Source organism: Pristiophorus japonicus, chromosome 1, assembly GCF_044704955.1.
Source record: "Pristiophorus japonicus isolate sPriJap1 chromosome 1, sPriJap1.hap1, whole genome shotgun sequence".
In the NCBI taxonomy this organism is placed as follows: Eukaryota; Metazoa; Chordata; class Chondrichthyes; family Pristiophoridae; genus Pristiophorus; species Pristiophorus japonicus.
The window spans coordinates 217969621-217988051 of NC_091977.1; the positions used below are offsets into that span (position 1 = coordinate 217969621).

The following is an 18431-nucleotide window of genomic DNA, read 5'->3' on the forward strand; positions in this document are numbered from 1 at the left end:
CTCTCTATAGCTATGGTGTTTCTTTAGATGTGATTGCTTGACACAGAAGCTGCAGGTATTGAATGATTTATCTGAGTCTGGCACTCAGATCCACCTCTGTCCTCAGAATTGGTGATTATCACCGGCTGTTGAGAATTTTCAGCTCATGTTGACAAATTGGCCCTCCCCTTTTATAGGGGGCACTTGTAAATTATATGATTTTAATGCCCCCAAAAAAATCACGAAAGAAAAAAAACACAAAAAAACCCACAAAACCCCCCCCCCAAAAAAGAGGGCAGTTATAAGTGTCTGGAGTGTCCCCCAGATCGGGGGGCACTCGATCTAATGTTCATTTGTACTCCTCAAAAGAGTTGTTGACAAATTGGGGGGAATTTTAACCTTAAAAAAAATGGGTAGGTTTAGATCAGGTGCGATGTTAAAGTGTTAAAAAAACCCGACCTGAACCCACCTCCAACCCGCCCACTTCTGGTTTTAACGGAGGAGGGATTGGGGTGGGGGGGGGCGCGTGTGGCGGGCAGAAATCCGCTGCCAGGAGGTGGGCCGTCTATTTAACTATTGTAATGAGGCTGGAAGCCTCTGGTTTAACTTCCATTTTGAATTTAACTTTAGCTCGTCGGATCTTGCAGGCCTCATGAAACCCGTCAGCTAATGCAAATGGCATGTTGGCCTTCATAGCAAGGGGATTTGAGTACAGGGGTAGGGAGGTGTTACTACAGTTATACAGGGCCTTGGTGAGGCCACACCTGGAGTATTGTGTACAGTTTTGGTCTCCTAACTTGAGGAAGGACATTCTTGCTATTGAGGGAGTGCAGCGAAGGTTCACCAGACTGATTCCCGGGATGGCGGGACTGACATATCAAGAAAGATTGGATCAACTGGGCTTGTATTCACTGGAGTTCAGAAGAATGAGAGGGGATCTCATAGAAACGTTTAAAATTCTGATGGGTTTAGACAGGTTAGATGCAGGAGGAATGTTCCCAATGTTGGGGAAGTCCAGAACCAGGGGTCACAGTCTAAGGATAAGGGGTAAGCCAATTAGGACCGAGATGAGGAGAAACTTCTTCACCCAGAGAGTGGTGAACCTGTGGAATTCTCTATCACAGAAAGTTGTTGAGGCCAATTCACTAAATATATTCAAAAAGGAGTTAGATGTCGTCCTTACTACTAGGGGGATCAAGGGGTATGGCGAGAAAGCAGGAATGGGGTATTGAAGTTGCATGTTCAGCCATGAACTCATTGAATGTCGGTGCAGGCTCGATGGGCCGAATGGCCTACTCCTGCACCTATTTTCTATGTTTCTATGTAAGGCCTTAGCACTTCCCTCCTGGATCCACGTCCCTACCTAGCCCACCACCACCGCAATCGGAGACAGCCCCCATGTGGCATCCAATTCTCCCCCCTCCCCAGGCCTCTGATTCGACACCCCACTCCATGCTCCTCTGGCTCTTCGATGTCGTCTTCCTCCCTCCCCCGCCTGTGGGATACTCGTTTTCACGGTTTCCCGACCACCACTGACTCCATCCCTCTCCCCAACTTCTGTCTGAGGCTGAACCAGACTGTTCGCAACCTTGGTGTCACATTTGACCCTTAAATGAGCTTTCGACCACATATCCGCAGCATAACTAAGACCACCTACTTCCACCTCCATAACATCGCCTTGCCTTAGCTCAGCTACTGTTGAAGCCCTCATCCATGCCTTTGTTACCTCTAGACTTGACTATTCCTAGCTAGCATCTCACATTCTACCCTATTTAAGCTCGAGGTTATCCAAAACTCGGCTGCCCATGATCTAACTCGCACCAAGTCCCACTCACCCATCACCCCTGTGCTCACTGACCGACATTGGCTTCTGGTTAAGCAATGCCTCGATTTCAAAATTGTCATCTTTATTTTCAAATCTCTCCATGGCCTTGCCCCTCGCTATCTCTGTAATCTCCTCCAGCCCCCACCCCAAGATGTCTGCGCTCCTCTAATTCTGCCCTCTTGAGCATCGCTGATTATAATCGCTCAACCATTGGTGGATGTGCCTTCTGTTGCCTCGGCCCCAAGCACTGGAACACCCTGTCTAAAACTCTTTGCCTCTCTACCTCTCTTTTCTCCTACAAGATGCTCCTTAAAACCTACCTGTTTGACCAAGATTTTGGCCGCCTGCGCTAATTTCTTGTTATGCGGATCAGTGTCAAATTGTTTATCGCATAATACTCCTGTGAAGTGCCTTGTGATGTTTCAGTACGTTAAAGGCACTATATAAATACAGGTTGTTGTTGTTGTTGTTGCTGAGTGTTCCCAGCTTATTCTATTTTAATTTTTCACTTTTAACATGTTGGATTCTTCGATTTAACAGGTTTATTAGGCAATGATGTGAGCTGTGTTTACATTACAATTTCAGCTCTCAATAGAATGAGTTACAATAGGCATATCAAACCTTTAATATTACAGTTGGTCTGGGAGATTGTGGTATGTAGATGGCTTGCTGGGGGTCAGGCTAGATGCTAATAGAGACTTTAAACCTTTGTCTATAGTCTCAATACTACATTTGGATTTTACAGGTTAATCTGGATATATTCAAACAATTTGGAGCTTCTCCAACAATTCGTTCTTATTTAGCTCATTTAAAACTAGACAAAATGGGCTCAAGTTTTGGCCTGAGTTGCTTCTATTTTTTTGGAGCAACTCGTTTAGAATGGAGCATCTTAGAAATTGCAATTCTCGTCATTTAGTTTGCTCCAGTTCTAGTGAGTTAGAATAGTTTCATTTTAGAACAGATTTTTTTTTCAAAAGGGGGCATGTCCAGCCACTTACACCTGTTTTGCAAGTTTACGCAGCGAAAACTCACTCCAAACTAACTTAGAATGGAGTAAGTGTAGATTTTTGTATGCTCAGAAAAACTTTGCCAACACTTAGAAATCAGGCCTAGGGAACGAGAGATAGGGGGGAGGGCGATTTACAAACATTAAACACTTCACTGTTACAAATAAAGAGCCATCATCAATAATAAATGATAAATAAATCAATAAATAAACCAATAAATCAATCCAAAAAAAATTAAAAAATAAAATATTAAAAAAAATTAAAGAATCACTCAATAAATAAAAAAATATTTCAACTCACCTACTGCAGCACCAGGGAGAAGAGGGAGGGGGAGAAGGGGAGAAGAGAGGGAGGGGGGAGAGAAGAGAGGGAGGGGGGAGAGGAGAGAGGGAGGGGGAGAGAAGAGAGGGAGGGGGGAGAGAAGAGAGGGAGGGGGGAGAGAAGAGAGGGAGGGGGGAGAGAAGAGAGGGAGGGGGGAGAGAAGAGAGGGGGGAGAAGGGGAGAAGAGAGGGAGGGGGGAGAGAAGAGAGGGAGGGGGAGAGAAGAGAGGGGGGAGAAGGGGAGAAGAGAGGGGGGAGAAGGGGAGAAGAGAGGGAGGGGGGAGAGAAGAGAGGGAGGGGGAGAGAAGAGAGGGAGGGGGAGAAGGGGAGAAGAGAGGGGGGGGAGAAGAAGATGAAGGGGGGGAGAAGAAGAAGATGAAGGGGGGAGGAAGAAGAAGACCATGAAGCCGGGTCCCGCCGAGGATTACAGATGGGCCCGCATGCAGCCGATGCCGGGCTGCCGACGCAGACGACTCTTCGGGCAGAGCCTGCCCTCAGCGAGAGGCCGCGGGCCCCGTCGCTGCCACCGCCGGCTCCAACGAGGACTTCGGGGGACTTCGGGCGGGGACGGCCCCCAGCGCGAGGCCGGGCGGGTGGGCCCTGCTGCCAAGGTAAGATGCATCAGGCCACTTGGCCCAGGATAGGGGCAACATCCCTTCGGCCTGGGATAGGGTCGTTGGCCCGGAGACAGGACGCGCTGGGAGGGCCGGGAGCTACTGCGCACATGCGCAGCTGCCGGCACTGTTTTTGGCGCAGGGCTGTAGCTCCACCCCCAGCAGCTCCTGCTGAGCTGCGCCGAGGTGGAAATGGGCCTACAGCTTTCGGACAATCGCGAGGTAAGTATTCGCCGCAATTTTTGTTCGATAAATTAGGCGGGCCTTTCCGATGTGTGCTGTTCTAGCAGGCGTCTAAAACATGAGCCCAATATTTCAAGAGAGCCGTGGAAAGGAGTCAAATATATAGTGAACTTATTTCATGGCCTTAATTGCTTACGTTTATCTCTAATTCTGACAGACAGGATGCTTGATTACCAGAAGTGGCAGTAGAATGCTATAAAACCAACCCTTGGCATAAATTGAGATTTTTTGGAAAAATAAAACATGGAACATAGATTCGGCCCTTCTAGCCTGCACCACCATTCAATAAGATCATGGCTGATCATTCACCTCAGTACCCCTTTCCTGCTTTCTCTCCATACCCCTTGATCCCTTTAGCCGCAAGGGCCATATCTAACTCCGTCTTGAATATATCCAATGAACTGGCATCAACTACTCTCTGCGGTAGGGAATTCCACAGGTTAACAACTCTCTGAGTAAAGAAGTTTCTCCTCATCTCGGTCCTAAATGGCTTACCTTTTATCCTTAGATTATGTGCCCTGGTTCTGGACTTCCCCAACATCGGGAACATTCTTCCTGCATCTAACCTGTCCAGTCCCGTAAGAATTTTACATGTTCCTATGAGATCCCCTCTTATCCTTCTAAGCTCCAGTGAATACAGGCCGATCAATCCAGTCACTCCTCATATGTCAGTCCTGCCAACCCGGGAATCAGTCTGGTGAACCTTCGCTGCACTCCCTCAATAGCAAGAAAGTCCTTCCTCAGATTAGGAGACCAAAACTGAACACAATATTTCAAGTGAGGCTTTACCAAGGCCCTGTACAACTAAAGTAAGACCTCCCTGCTTCTATACTCAAATCCCCCATCTATGAAGGCCAACATACCATGTGCCTTCTTCACCACCTGCTGTACCTGCATGCCACCTTTCAATGACTGGTGTACCATGACACTCAGGTCTCGTTGCACCTCCCCTTTTCCTAATCTGCCGCCATTCAAATAATATTCTACCTTCGTGTTTTTGCCCCCAAAGTGGATAACCTCACATTTATCTACATTATACTGCATCTGCCATGCATTTGCCCATTCAGCTAACCTGTCTAAATCACCCTGCAGCCTCTTAGCATCCTCCTCACAGCTCACACCGCCGCCCAGTTTAGTGTCATCTGCAAACTTGGAGATGTTACACTCCATTCCTTCATCTAAATCATTAATGTATATTGTAAATAGCTGGGGTCCCAGCACTGAGCCTTGCGGCATCCCACTAGTCACTGCCTGCCATTCTGAAAAGGACCCGTTTATCCCGACTCTCTGCTTCCTGTCAGCCAACCAGTTCTCTATCCACGTCAGTACATTACCCCCAGTACCATGTGCTTTAATTTTGCACACCAATCTCTTGTGTGGGACCTTGTCAAAAGCCTTTTGAAAGTCCAAATACACCACATCCACTGGTTCTTAAATGTAGAAAGAGACTAATAATTTAAAGTGTATAAGTTCTATAGATTTCTTGTCATTATGACTGGAGAGCAAGTCAGAAAACTCGAGGGAAAATTGGAGGAGGATCGCGGGGAGGTCCATTCATGATGGATGACATGGAAGTTGGAAACAGCCCAGGCTCTTGTCTGCAAAAAAACCAAAATATGCAGTGAATTTATTCCACAGATGTTTCTACACGTATTTAAAATGGAATTCATGAATAAATGCTGAAGAGAATGTAATTGTCCTAAAAATAATAATTTGTGATGGAGAACAAATGGTTTGGCCTATGTAGAATGCTTCATGCGAGTCATGGTTATGACAGTTCAGAAATATATTCTGCTGAGTTGCAGAAACCTGAACTCATTTTGTGAAACACTTTCATCAACTGCAAAAGGATATCTCAAACTTTTTTAATTTTTACACAATAAAATATAATTGTGTTTAGTTGCAATGTTACCAGATTGATACTTAATATTAGTCTTGATGTGCTTGTGGCACAGTTTATTTGCTTTATTTTTGTCCAATTTATTCCTGTAAGTGGTGATTAATGTATTGTTTGTGATCCAGGGCAGGTCTTTCATTAAAAGAAAATGACCAGCTGAATCCTTTTATCTCTTCTTATATGGGTGACATTCAGGTGCAAAAGTAATTTAGACACATTTCCCAAACAATCGTCTGATGGGTTTGGCAAATTGTAGCCATGCTGTTGGATGTCACCTCCAACCATGAGGCAAACCTGGCTCCTCACTCACTCACTCCGCAGTAAACACAGCATCTATTGGCTAAACTATGGGAATGATATTGCTGGTATTATCAGTCATACCAACTAAAGGAAAGAACAGTGGGAAAAACTTCTTATCACAGACACAATGGCAGGATATTGTGGGGGATCAGCGGGCGCGATCGGTGGCTGGTCGGGTGGGAACGTTTTTTTCCCCACAGCAGGTCGGGATCCCGCTGTGAACCCACCGCAACACGCTTTTAACAATGTTGGTTCTGTCAGCATTGTGCAAACTAGACAGGCAGCGGCAGGGGACCCAATTCAGCTAATTAGTGACTTGTTTACAGACACTAAGAATGATTTTCAGCTTACCTTTTGCATTTGACAACTCGCCCACGAGGTCCACGCTGGTCGTGGACCATGCCTGTCAAGCTGAGGTGAGAGTTCAGTGGCCATTGAATCAACTGTTGAGTTGGCAGCTTCAAATGTAAAGTAAAAGCGTCCACCTTGCAGAGATATCTTCCCTCAGACACAAGCTCCTCCTCACTGCACTACCACAACAGCTTCACCATGCTGCAAGTCTTTACATAAGTCTTCATCCAGTCTGACCTCATTACATCTCTCAACATTGACAGGTCGCTTCTGACATCTCTACATGTCATCTATTCCATCAGCATGGGTGCCCTTTTTTACTCTCTCACTTTGCTCCTCAGAATCCCACCACGATCAGCCCCAACACCAGCAGCACCAACATCATCAACCTTCTCCGCAATCAATTGATGCTGCACAGGAAAGAGGTTATCAGCACCCAACCACATTGTTGCCCCTCATCACCATTGTGGGGGGTACCATTATGTATCACCATTCACTGCAACTCACTAAGCCACTTCCAAAGATCAAATCAAAGGCACAAATCTGTCCAAGAACACAAAGTGTTGAAAATAAAGGTTTCAATGTTTGATTCCACAGGATGTAACTAGTAGAGTGGACAAGGGGGAGCCAGTGGATGTGGTGTACTTAGACTTTCAAAAGGCTTTTGACAAGGTCCCACACAAGAGATTAGTGTGCAAAATTAAAGCACATGGTATTGGGGATAATGTACTGACGTGGATAGAGAACTGGTTGGCAGACAGGAAGCAAAGAGTAGGAATAAACAGGTCCTTTTCAGAATGGCAGGCAGTGACTAGTGGGGTACTGCAAGGTTCAGTGCTGGGACCCCAGCTACTTACAATATACATTAATGATTTAGACGAAGGAATTGAATGTAATATCTCCAAGTTTGCAGATGACACTAAGCTGGGTGCCAGTGTGAGCTGTGAGGAGGATGCTAAGAGGCTGCAGGGTGACTTAGACAGGTTAGGTGAATGGGCAAATACATGGCAGATGCAGTATAATGTAGATAATTGTGAGGTTATCCACTTTGGTGGTAAAAACAGGAAGGCAGATTATTTTCTGAATGGTGACAGATTAGTAAAAGGGGAGGTGCAACGAGACCTGGGTGTCATGGTACATCAGTCATTGAAAGTTGGCATACAGGTACAGCAGGCGGTGAAGAAGGCAAATGACACGTTGGCCTTCATAGCGAGAGGATTTAAGTATAGGAGCAGTGAGGTCTTATTACAGTTGTACAAGGCCTTGGTGAGGCCACACCTTGAATATTGTGTTCAGTTTTGGTCTCCTAATCTGAGGAAGGACATATTTGCTATTGTGGAAGTGCAGCAAAGGTTCACCAGGCTGATTCCCGGGATGGCAAGATTGACATATGAAGAAAGACTGGATCGATTAGGTTTATATTCAATGGAATTTAGAAGAATGAGATGGGATCTCATAGAAACATATATAATTTTGACGGGATTGGACAGGTTAGATGCAGGAAGAATATTCCCGATGTTGGGGAAGTTCAGAATCAGGGGTCACAGTCTAAGGATAAGTGGTAAGCCATTTAGGACCGAGATGAGGTGAAACTTCTTGACTCAGAGATGTGTAAGCATGTGGAATTCTCTACTACAGAAAGTTACTGAGGCCTGTTCGTTAGATATATTCAAAAGGGAGTTAGATCTGGCCCTTATGGCTAAAGGGATCAAGGCGTATGGAGAGAAAGCAGGAATGGGGTACTGAGGTGCATGATCAGCCATGATCATATTGAACGGTGGTCCAGGCTCGAAGGGACGAATGGCCTACTCCTGCACCTATTTTCTATGTTTACATGAACATTGCATGAAACACCCAAGTGCTTACCCTTGTGTGTTGTTAATTGGTATGATTGCACTAGGAGTGGGTGAGTATGAGGAGTGACTAGTGAGATGGGGATGTGATAATATAGATAGAGGGATGGGTGGAGGTGCAAGCTAGGCTAGTGTGAGTAAGGATGTGCGTGAGTAGGGTAGGGAAGGCAGAGTGATGGGGATGTGATGAGAGAACAGTAGGATGAGGTTGAGTGTGGCTTTGTACTAACATTTTGTGATCTACTGAGATAATTGAAATGTTTGCAGAGCTGCACCAAGGTCCTCCTGACTACATCCCTGCTTGTGCCTGCCTGTGCAATGTGCAACGCAGCTGCGTTGATCTCCTGGGGTGATCTCTTCCACCCATAGGAAGTGAAGAGGACCTCCCTGCGTGCTGTAACTCATAGGAAAGCCTGGGTGCAGCCCTATGCCTTTGTGTAGTCATTGTCAGCACCTCAATGCTGTAGAACACTGACAGCATAAATGTTAAAATAAATGTGGACATGGTCCCTTTAAGGAAACCGGCTGATGGCACGTTATCAAATGACGTCACCAGACCTGCTTCCTCTAACTGGCTCGGAAAACGCGGTGGGCGGGCTTAACAAGCCCAATCAGGGGAAATTAATTTCACAGAGCGGGATGGAGCCAGCAGCGGGGTCGGGACCCGCCACCGACATTGCCCACCATGGACACGCTGAGGTAAGTAAAATCACGGCCAATCACTTTATGCTCTTTGTGTGGCCTGATAGCTCATGTAGAAGCATGCATTATTCAAAGAAAATTCAATAAAAACTGTAATATTGCCAAGATAAAGTAGCATTCTTTGCTGTTAAAAATTATAAGCATGAAAGGACATTGTTCAAAAGGTATACCGTTGCTAAACATTTCCATCTCCCCACTTGACAATTAATTAAAAATTATACTGCTTCAGTGACAGTTTCATAAAGCATAGCAATTTTTGAACTGTTACACTGCTTTTCAGAGCCAAATCATTTCAGATAACATTTTTATACACTTAGGAATACATCAGTTGTTTCTGGAAAAATGAATTCAAAAAGTTAAAACTCCTGAGACTAAAAGCAAAATAAAATTTGAGCTTATTTATTGCATGTTAACAACACCGTCTATTTCCTCTCCTTCCTGGTCCCATTTGGCTGTTTCGTGCCAGAGACTAGGGCCATGAACATTTCCATCTAATCAGAAGCTCCCACTCTGGGAGAAACAGCCACACATGTCAGAACTGAAAATAGCAGGAATGGCAAGATATTGCCAAAGGAACAATGAATTAATTAATCTTGCATTATTTTTCAGATTTATTTCTATCGGATGTCATTGAAAGATGAAAAGATTTATTGTGAATTTGCCTAAGTGACAGCATGGAGATTTGAGTTATATTTTGGCAGATAAAATCAAGATTCATCCCTTGGAAATATAAATATATTTCTTGTATCGAGGTGGTGTGGCTATCTCAGATGTTAGTCATTGAGCCCGATTGTTAATACAATTGAAGAAAGTAAAAATCCATTTTCACCGACAGTTGCATTTTAGTGAAACGTACACAACAGGCCTGTGTATAGATCACAGCATTTAGTGCCTGTGACATAAACCACATCTGTATGGACTGATTAGGAATTTAGGGATGCTGCATTGCAACAAATTGGATCCATGGAAATAGAAAGCTTGAGTGATTGAATTGGAATCAAATTGTTTCTTTTCCTTTAGTGTCATGTATCTTACATTATTAGATATATAACTGTATTATGACATGCTATACATGACTGTAATAAGATATGACCTGTAACCACCAGCATACCTTACCACTAAGGGTGCACTTGCAAGAGACAGGTATATAAGGACAGGTCTCAGGTAAGTGCAGCATTCCAGAGCTGTGAAATAAAGGTGCAGGTCCAGAGTGACCTTGACTTCACTACATGCCTCGTGTGAATCTGTACTGAGGGGACAGGACTTTACATTTAGTTTTTCCTGTTATCTCTCAGTCAGGGTGTAGATGGCAGCGAGAACAGAAAGAAAAACAGAAAGTGCTGGCAACACCCAGCATCTGTGGAGAACAGAGAGGACACAGAATGGACTCTGAGAAAGGGGCCTTACCCTTGTCTGTTTCTCCACAGATGCTGCCTGATCTGCTGAGTGTTTCCAGCATTTTCTGTTTTTGCTTACAGTCACAAAACTTTAGTTATCTATATAAAAACTTTTCAAGACTAATAAGACTTTGGTTTTTCCAATTAAGATGAATGCAGATGTTCAACTTCATTCAGCGTATAAAATGTAACATTATTGTCTTAATCAGACCTCTTATCACAACCAGGCAACAGGCTCGTTATACAAAGTATTGTCCTGCCCTTATGTAACATCTGTTACACTTTGTAAATACAGAGCTACAGACCATTTATACAACTGAGAAACAACATCTAGTTGCAGTAGCAGAGCACAGCAGAGTTCTGGCCAGCTTTCCTTTGCCAGTTTAGATTTAATTTTGATGCCAGTCACTACATGTGCCGGGGAGAGAGGGCACACACACGGTATTAACACACACTTTACCTCTTTAAGGAGTGGAAACTTTGCTATTTCCTGTTACTAATAATGATTACGACTAATTAAATATCTGACCAGGCAATTTTCTTGCTATTTGTTCTCAAACTCTGTTTACTAGTTTGGTCCGAACACTCAAAGGGTAATATGGAAAGGGCGATGCATCCTACAGATAGAATTCTTGGGAAACAATTTGTATTCTGGGAGCTGTTGGTTATGATTTATGTTCGAAACCACGAGTAATGGATCATAAATGCCTTGGTATTCATCATGTATTCTGTTTATAACACTTTTTCGGTACATTTAACATTGAAATGATACAAGTTAGATTTAAAAATACAAATTTAAAATGGAAACCATTTAGATGTGTGAATATTGGAGTGTTCCCGATGTGGTGACTGTGAGGTGTTTTCACAGTGCTTGCCATATGTTCTTAATAACATCATCTCCATGAAAATAAAAATATCTTTCATGGAGATAATGTCATGACTTATGGCATAAACGGTGCAAAGATATGTTGCATGTGGAGCAAATTAAAATGGTTGTTGTTTCACAAAGCTCAAGTACATAATTTAGGTGCTGTATTGTTGGAAGTGCTGCATTGTTGGAGGTGCAACATTGTTGGAGGTGCTGTTGTTTCAATGAGGTTCAAGATCTTATAGTACTATTCATGAAGAACGTAGTTCTCCTGGCTGATATTCCTCTCTCAACTGATGCCATTGGTCATTATCTGATTGCCATTTGTGGGAATCTGCTGTTATAAAGTGCTACATATATTTAAGTATTTTCTGTTTCCCTCTTTTCACACTGAGAATGCCATCAATTGGAGTCATGGAAAGAAAGAAATAGATAAACCTTAATATCCCTGCAAAGTAAGTCCCTGGTTTCACCTGTGCTATCAGAGACAATAAGAAGAGGCAGTAGTGAGGCTGGAGAGGGGAAGAAGCAGGAAGCTGATCAAAGACTTGCACAGGTGGGTTAGTAGAAGGCAAAAATTGAAAGCATATTTGATCCCGATTAGCTAAGCACTGGCCTTATAATTATAATGTAAGCAAATTATGAGAATTGAAATCTTCAAAGAATAAAATCAAGAAGATATTGTCTGTAAATTGGATGTTAACTGTACTAAAATGATCCAATGTAAAAAATACACAGTAAAAATAAGGGAAAGCCAAGTTCAGAAAGATAAATACAGATGATGGATACATTCAGCCCATCTTTCCACAGAACCCTACCGTCTCCCCAACAGACCATCAATTGCCTCACAAATTGCCCAACATTAGTGTCCTTGACCAGGCCAACATCCCCAGCATTGAAGTACTGACCATACTTGATCAGCTCCGCTGGGCAGGCCACATTGTCCGCATGCCAGAGACGAGGCTCCCAAAGCAAGCGCTCTACTCAGAACTCCTTCATGGCAAACAAGCCAAGGGTGGACAGAGGAAACGTTACAAGGACACCCTCAAAGCCTCCCTGATAAAGTACGGCATCCCCACCGACACCTGGGAGCCCCTGGCCAAAGACCGCCCTGAGTGGAGGAAGTGCATCCGGGAGGGCACTGAGCGCCTCGGGTCTCATCACCGAGTGCATGCAGAAAACAAGCGCAGGCAGTGGAAGGAATGCACGACAAACCTGTCCCACCCTCCCTTACCCTCAATGACTGTCTGTCCCACCTGTGGCAGGAACTGTGGCTCTCGTATTGGACTGTACAGCCACCTAAGGACTCATTCTAAGAGTGGAAACAAGTCTTCCTCGATTCTGAGGGACTGCCTGTGATGATGATGAAATAATTCCAGATTTCAGCCCTTCATGACGTTACATGGAAAACCATCCCAGGCATTAATCATTTGTGGAGAAGTGTTTCCTGACATCAAATCTTTTAATGCTTGCATCGATGTTCCGTTATCCTGCACTCACTGTTCAACTTGAAATAGTGTTCAAGACAAACCTTTTCTGTTCCATGTAATGTCTTCTGTACCTCAATGAGATTCAATCCCATTCAATTTCTATCAAGAGTCACAGTTTTTCTAACTTTCCTTTTACTTCAGTCCTCTGATAATAAGGATCATCCTTGTGGCCTTTCTCTGCATCTGAACCAAGACCTGACAGTATCCCTTGTATGTCAGAACTGAATGCAATGCTCAAGATGTGGTCTGATCAGGGCACAATACAGTTTTGGCATGATTCCTTCAGGCTTATACGCTACCAATTAGGCCATCTATTTGCTGCTCTGCAGTGATCTCTTTGAGCTTTTTCCCTAACCAGTTTACCATTATTAATTGTTCCCTTAGTTTTTGTTCCAATTTGTAACACCATAACTTATCTGTATCGAATTTCATTCAGCGCAGTTGCTCCCATTTGCATATTTGTCGAGGTCCTCGGACTGTGCGCGAGACTTGAATTTAGTATCATCTGTGAATTTGTTTCTGGATCCAGGTTCTTTATGTGGATTAGAAACAGTAGGAGTCGTAGCTCTGATTTCTCCCAATTAGTAAACACTGTTTCCTCTCTTTCACAAATTTCTAATACACTTCCAGGTTTCACCTAATTATACCCACTGCCTTAAGCTTAAATAATGGTCTTCCACGCAGGTCCTTATTGAAGGCTTTCTGCAAGTTTCAGCACGTCACATAATTGATCTTTCGAATAGCCACTCGAGATTTTCCTTTTTTAAATCATAGGCATTCCCTTGGAATCGAGGAAGACTTGCTTCCACTCCTGAAGTGAGTTCTTTGGTGGCTGAACAATCAATATGAGAGCCACAGACCCTGTCACAGGTGGGACAGACATTCGTCGAGGGAAGGGGTGGGTGGGACTGGTTTGCCGCATGCTCCTTCCGCTGCCTGCGCTTGACCTCTTCATGCTCTCGGCGTTGAGATTCAAAGAGCTCAACGCCCTCCCGGATGCACTTTAAAAAGGTACAGGAAATTGATCAGGCAGAATCTCCCCTCCTGAAACTATGCTGACTTCCATTTACCAGATTTTATTCCCAATAACTGATGACATTACTTTTCCACTTTTATTGACATAAGACTAATGGCTCTTTGGGGTCCTGTTTGACACCTTGTTTGGTGCTGTAATGTATTTGCTTCATAGGTTCTTTGCTTAAGAATTCATGGTAGCACATTGCATCAAGTACGAGTTGGTTTATGAACAAAGGTTTAACAATCACACGACACATTACCAGTTCATCCACTAGGCTCACAACTGCATACCTCATCCTGGATGACCTAGATTCAACTAATTGGGGTTTTATTGAGTCTTGTGAACATCACGTGACCGGCTAAGCCACACACAATGCAACAGCTCTACAACTATTTTGGTGTAACGTTAATTCAATTGCACCCTTCTTAAAGGGGCACAAAAACTGACAAATTAAACAAATTAAACTTTTGACATTACTGGATCAAATTAAAATTTGGTTGCCGAGGGTAATGATGCACTCCAGTCCCTCCAGCGCCCACCTCTCGCAGAAGGCTGCGAGCATACCATGTGCTCCATCTCCAGGGACACCCTGGCTCGAACGTAACTGCGGAAGAGAAGCAGGCAGTCGGACTGAACAACCCCCTCGACTGCCTGCTACCATGCCCAGGAGCAGTCCAGCGAGGAGGCCTTCTGACCTGCCCATGCCCTCCGCACAGGATGCCCAAAAATCAGGAGCGTGGAACCGAAGTGCAACCAGAATTTGAGGAGCAGCCCCTTCAAATAATGGAATAGGGACTGCAACCTGACACACTCCACATGAACATGAAACACAAACTCTTCCAGACTGCAGAAATTATAGGCAGCATGAGAGTCCGTGAACCGACTTAAAAAACGATTGCACGGGACTGCACGGTGCAACACGCTCCAGGCCAAGTCCCCAATAAATAAAGGGAGGACTCCCGGGTAGAGAGCACTCCATTGGCAACAGCTCTATAAACCTGTGAGCATAGTCACAGGTGCAGATATTGCCGGTGCCATTTTGGCGTGTTTCTAAACTAATGGGTCTTCCCTACATTCACCGACTTCCTCATGATGGACCTAAGAAATAGGAGCAGGAGTAGGCCATATGGCCCCTCGCGCCTGCTCTGTGCAGTCACATGACTGTCTCTGTTTTGTAGATTTTGTTTGTAATGCCACTTGGCATCTTTGGGAGTACACTGTCCGCTCTGAAGTATTCTTTCAATGTCGGAGCAGAGCAGAGAGTTTGACCCGCTAATATCACAGTAACCTGTGTGCATGGTTTGGCATTTTGTATAGGTTCTGGGAAAAGTCCAGAAAATAAATCACTGCAGGGAAGTTAATTAGCATTCCTTCATGAAGCTGAGTGAAGATGATATGTTTCCCAAGAAACTGTTGGGATGGCTCCAAAGTGTATGAAGCAGGTGCCTGTTCCAGATTTTGCCTCTATTGTATGGGCAAAAAGTAGCAGCGGTTGTATTCAGTGTGAAAACAGGAGTGGCACAGTGAATGTGGGCAATGGAAATCAGTGACAAGACAGTAGTTATAACTCTCAACATGTCATGGAAAAATCTAGAATGGGTAGACAGCAACTTGGAGAATAGCAAAAATAAAATGATTTTGTTTAAGCAATAGGCCTGGCTCCAAGATTGGACACTCCCAGCAAGGGACGGAGCCTGCAGTGGGCACAGGCTCACACACACTGCCCATTTCCATCCACAGGATTGGACAAGCCCAGTGGGGGGCGGAGCCTCCAGCGAGAGCAGGTTCACACATTGCACGTTTCATTCATCTTAATGTGCAATTAGGATTTTGTTTCCAGAATCAAGTTAATAGTTCGACTTTGGAGAGAAAAGGGAGGTTGGATGCAAGGGGTCAATGATAGGATTTTAGAGGAGGGGTGATGATGGCAGATTTGAAAGGGAGGGGGACAGTAATCGAGGTCAGGGAGCTGCTTACAATATCAGTTAACATCATAATCTACCCTATTGTGGATTCTATCCCGCACATTTAATGTCTTGATTCACAAAACAATCGTCAAAATTTCAGTATAAACATCCTTCTTCGCACCTCCACTGTACAGTGCACTGGTGTAAATGTTGGAGCGGACCGAACATGGTGCCTCCGGGACTCTGTCCCTTGGATAGGATGGCAGGGAATTGTAATAAGGGGAGAGGGTGGACCTTCTGATTGCCACCATCTCACATTAATGGGGCATGTGGGAGTTGCTGCTCTACAGAAATACAGTGTGTTACCTGCTAGCCCAACGGAATCCAGGCATGCTGGGCGCAGGTGTGGTTTCAATTATGGGCCTTTCAAAGGCCTTAAATTGCTTGAGGGAAAAAGTAATTGATTTCAGAGGGAAACAATCACCTTGAACCAATTCTTTCACAGATTCTTGAACAGAAGATAGCTTCTTTGGGAGCTGAACACTTCCTCAGCAGCAATACAAAAGCAAAATACTGCGGATGCTGGAATCTGAAATAAAACAGAACATGCTGGAAATCTCAGCGGGTCAGGCAGCATCTATGGAGAGAAACAGAGTTAACATTTCGGGTTGATGACTCTTTGTCATTTAATGTCCTGATTCACAAAAGCAATCAGCAAAATTTCAGTATAAACATCCTTCTTCGCATTGAAGGGTCATCAACCCGAAATGTTAACTCTGTTTTTCTCTCCACAGATGCTCCACAGACGCTGAAATTTCCAGCATATTCTGTTTTTATTTCCTCAGCAGTATTGCTGCTGGACATTTTCAGGCCACCTCTGCTCTGGAAGATCGACCTGGGCATTTGTCTAATAATATGGGACTCTACTGGGCAGCACTTGCTGATGCGCCAACCCTGACACCCACCCCTTCCCTCAACGACTATGTGTCTCACCTGTGACAGAGTCTGTGGCTCTCGAGTTGGACTGTTCAGCCACCAAAGAACTCACTTCAGGAGTGGAAGCAAGTCTTCCTCGATTCCGAGGGACTGCCTATGATTATGAACCCTGACTATGCTAACGACCCCCAGCCCCACAGTTTGGGATGGGGTTGGTGTCTTTCTGAGTCAAGGGACTTCTGCTGATTGAATGGGGTCACTGGAATTTCAGCCCCATTATTCCGATAGTTGGTAGTACTCCTACCTCTGGGATGGAAGGTTGTGAATTCAAGTCTGACACCAGCAGGCCGAAATTGCCCTCTGCTCCATTTGGGGCGGATAATTGGAATTAGATGGATAATTACCGCCAGGATCAATGAGGAGGGAATAGAGGGAAATTGCCACCTTTTCCTGGAAAAAAATCATCGGGTCGATGTTGGGGTCGGCAGAGGGACGGAAGCGAGTCGAGAGCAGGGTAGAAGGCGGACGGTATCATCAGTGCGGCGCTGATGCGTAGCAACGGCTCTCTCCTTCATTTAAAGGGAAGGGATGCTGTGAGGCCGACTTGGCGCCCACAGGGCCACCAGGGAGGGTTTTGGCCAGGCCAGTGACCCGGCACCCAAGAGGAGATGCCAGGCTGCATGTTGGTGGCCCGGCCAAACCCGTGGCCGCCATTGTTGGGCCGACTACAGAGTTAGCCGACAATTAAAATGAAATGGTGGCCGGAGCGGTGCGCCCTCCCCTTTAAGGGCAGGCGCACCATCCAGCCATTGGCAGCTTCCCGCTGCGTGAAGCTGTCAGTGGCACTGACCAGTGGTGGCTGAGCTACAGCAGGTCAATTTCCCTTGCGGGGTGGAAAGGGGTCACCGCCGGGCGGGAAGAGGTTGGCGCGGTCTGACAACGGGTTGGAATGGCCAGGCGGGGCGGAAACACAGGTCGTGGCAGATCCCGGCCCGGGGGCAATTCCTCGGTCGGAAAGGCCTTACCACCCCATTGGTAATGAGCCTTAAAGAAGGGAGCAATTTCCCCCCCGGGGCTTGAGTGCTTAATCCAATGAACATTCCAGTGTAGTACTGGGGGAGGTTCAGTTCTTTGAATGAGATTTTAAAGATCCAATGGCACTATTTGAAAAACAGGGTGTTCTCCCAGTGTCTTCAGTTACATTCCACCCAAAAGCAGATTTGACTGGTTATTCAGCTCTTGGTTGCTTATGAGATTTTGTTGGGGAAAATCTGCAGCGAAAGAGCAGGGGAGTGAGACTAATTGCCTTGCTCTTTCAAAGAGCCAGCATGGACATGATGGACCAAATTGCCTCCTTCTGTGCTGTATGATTTTATGAAAATGTGTTGCCATGTTTGCCTACACAACAGTCACAGTTAATTAACTTTATGTGAAGTACTTTGCAACATTTTGTATGATATATATGCAAGGATAATACTTCTAACACACAGGAAGCAGCAGATCAATCTGGTCTGGAACATTTTGAAATTCTATTTTTACAAATTTCAGTATCACAAGAAAAACATCTTTTTAAAATCCATGTTTTTTAAAACATTGAATTCTCCCTGAATTGCTACATCACAAACACTTTCCAAGGTTAACAGTACTTTTAAAAGCTGACATTCTGATGTTCCTATGTACTAGAAAGATGCCGAAGATTCAGTGCGAGTGACTGCACTTGCTGA

At 44.8% G+C, this 18431-nt stretch overlaps 1 protein-coding gene across 1 annotated transcript in view; it reads right to left on the reverse strand.

Annotated features, from left to right (window-relative positions):
* The window catches only part of LOC139260510 (ADAMTS-like protein 1), a 456828-nt gene that overhangs the window by 78336 nt on the left and 360061 nt on the right, over window positions 1-18431 (reverse strand). The gene's annotated exons all lie outside the window — the stretch shown is intronic.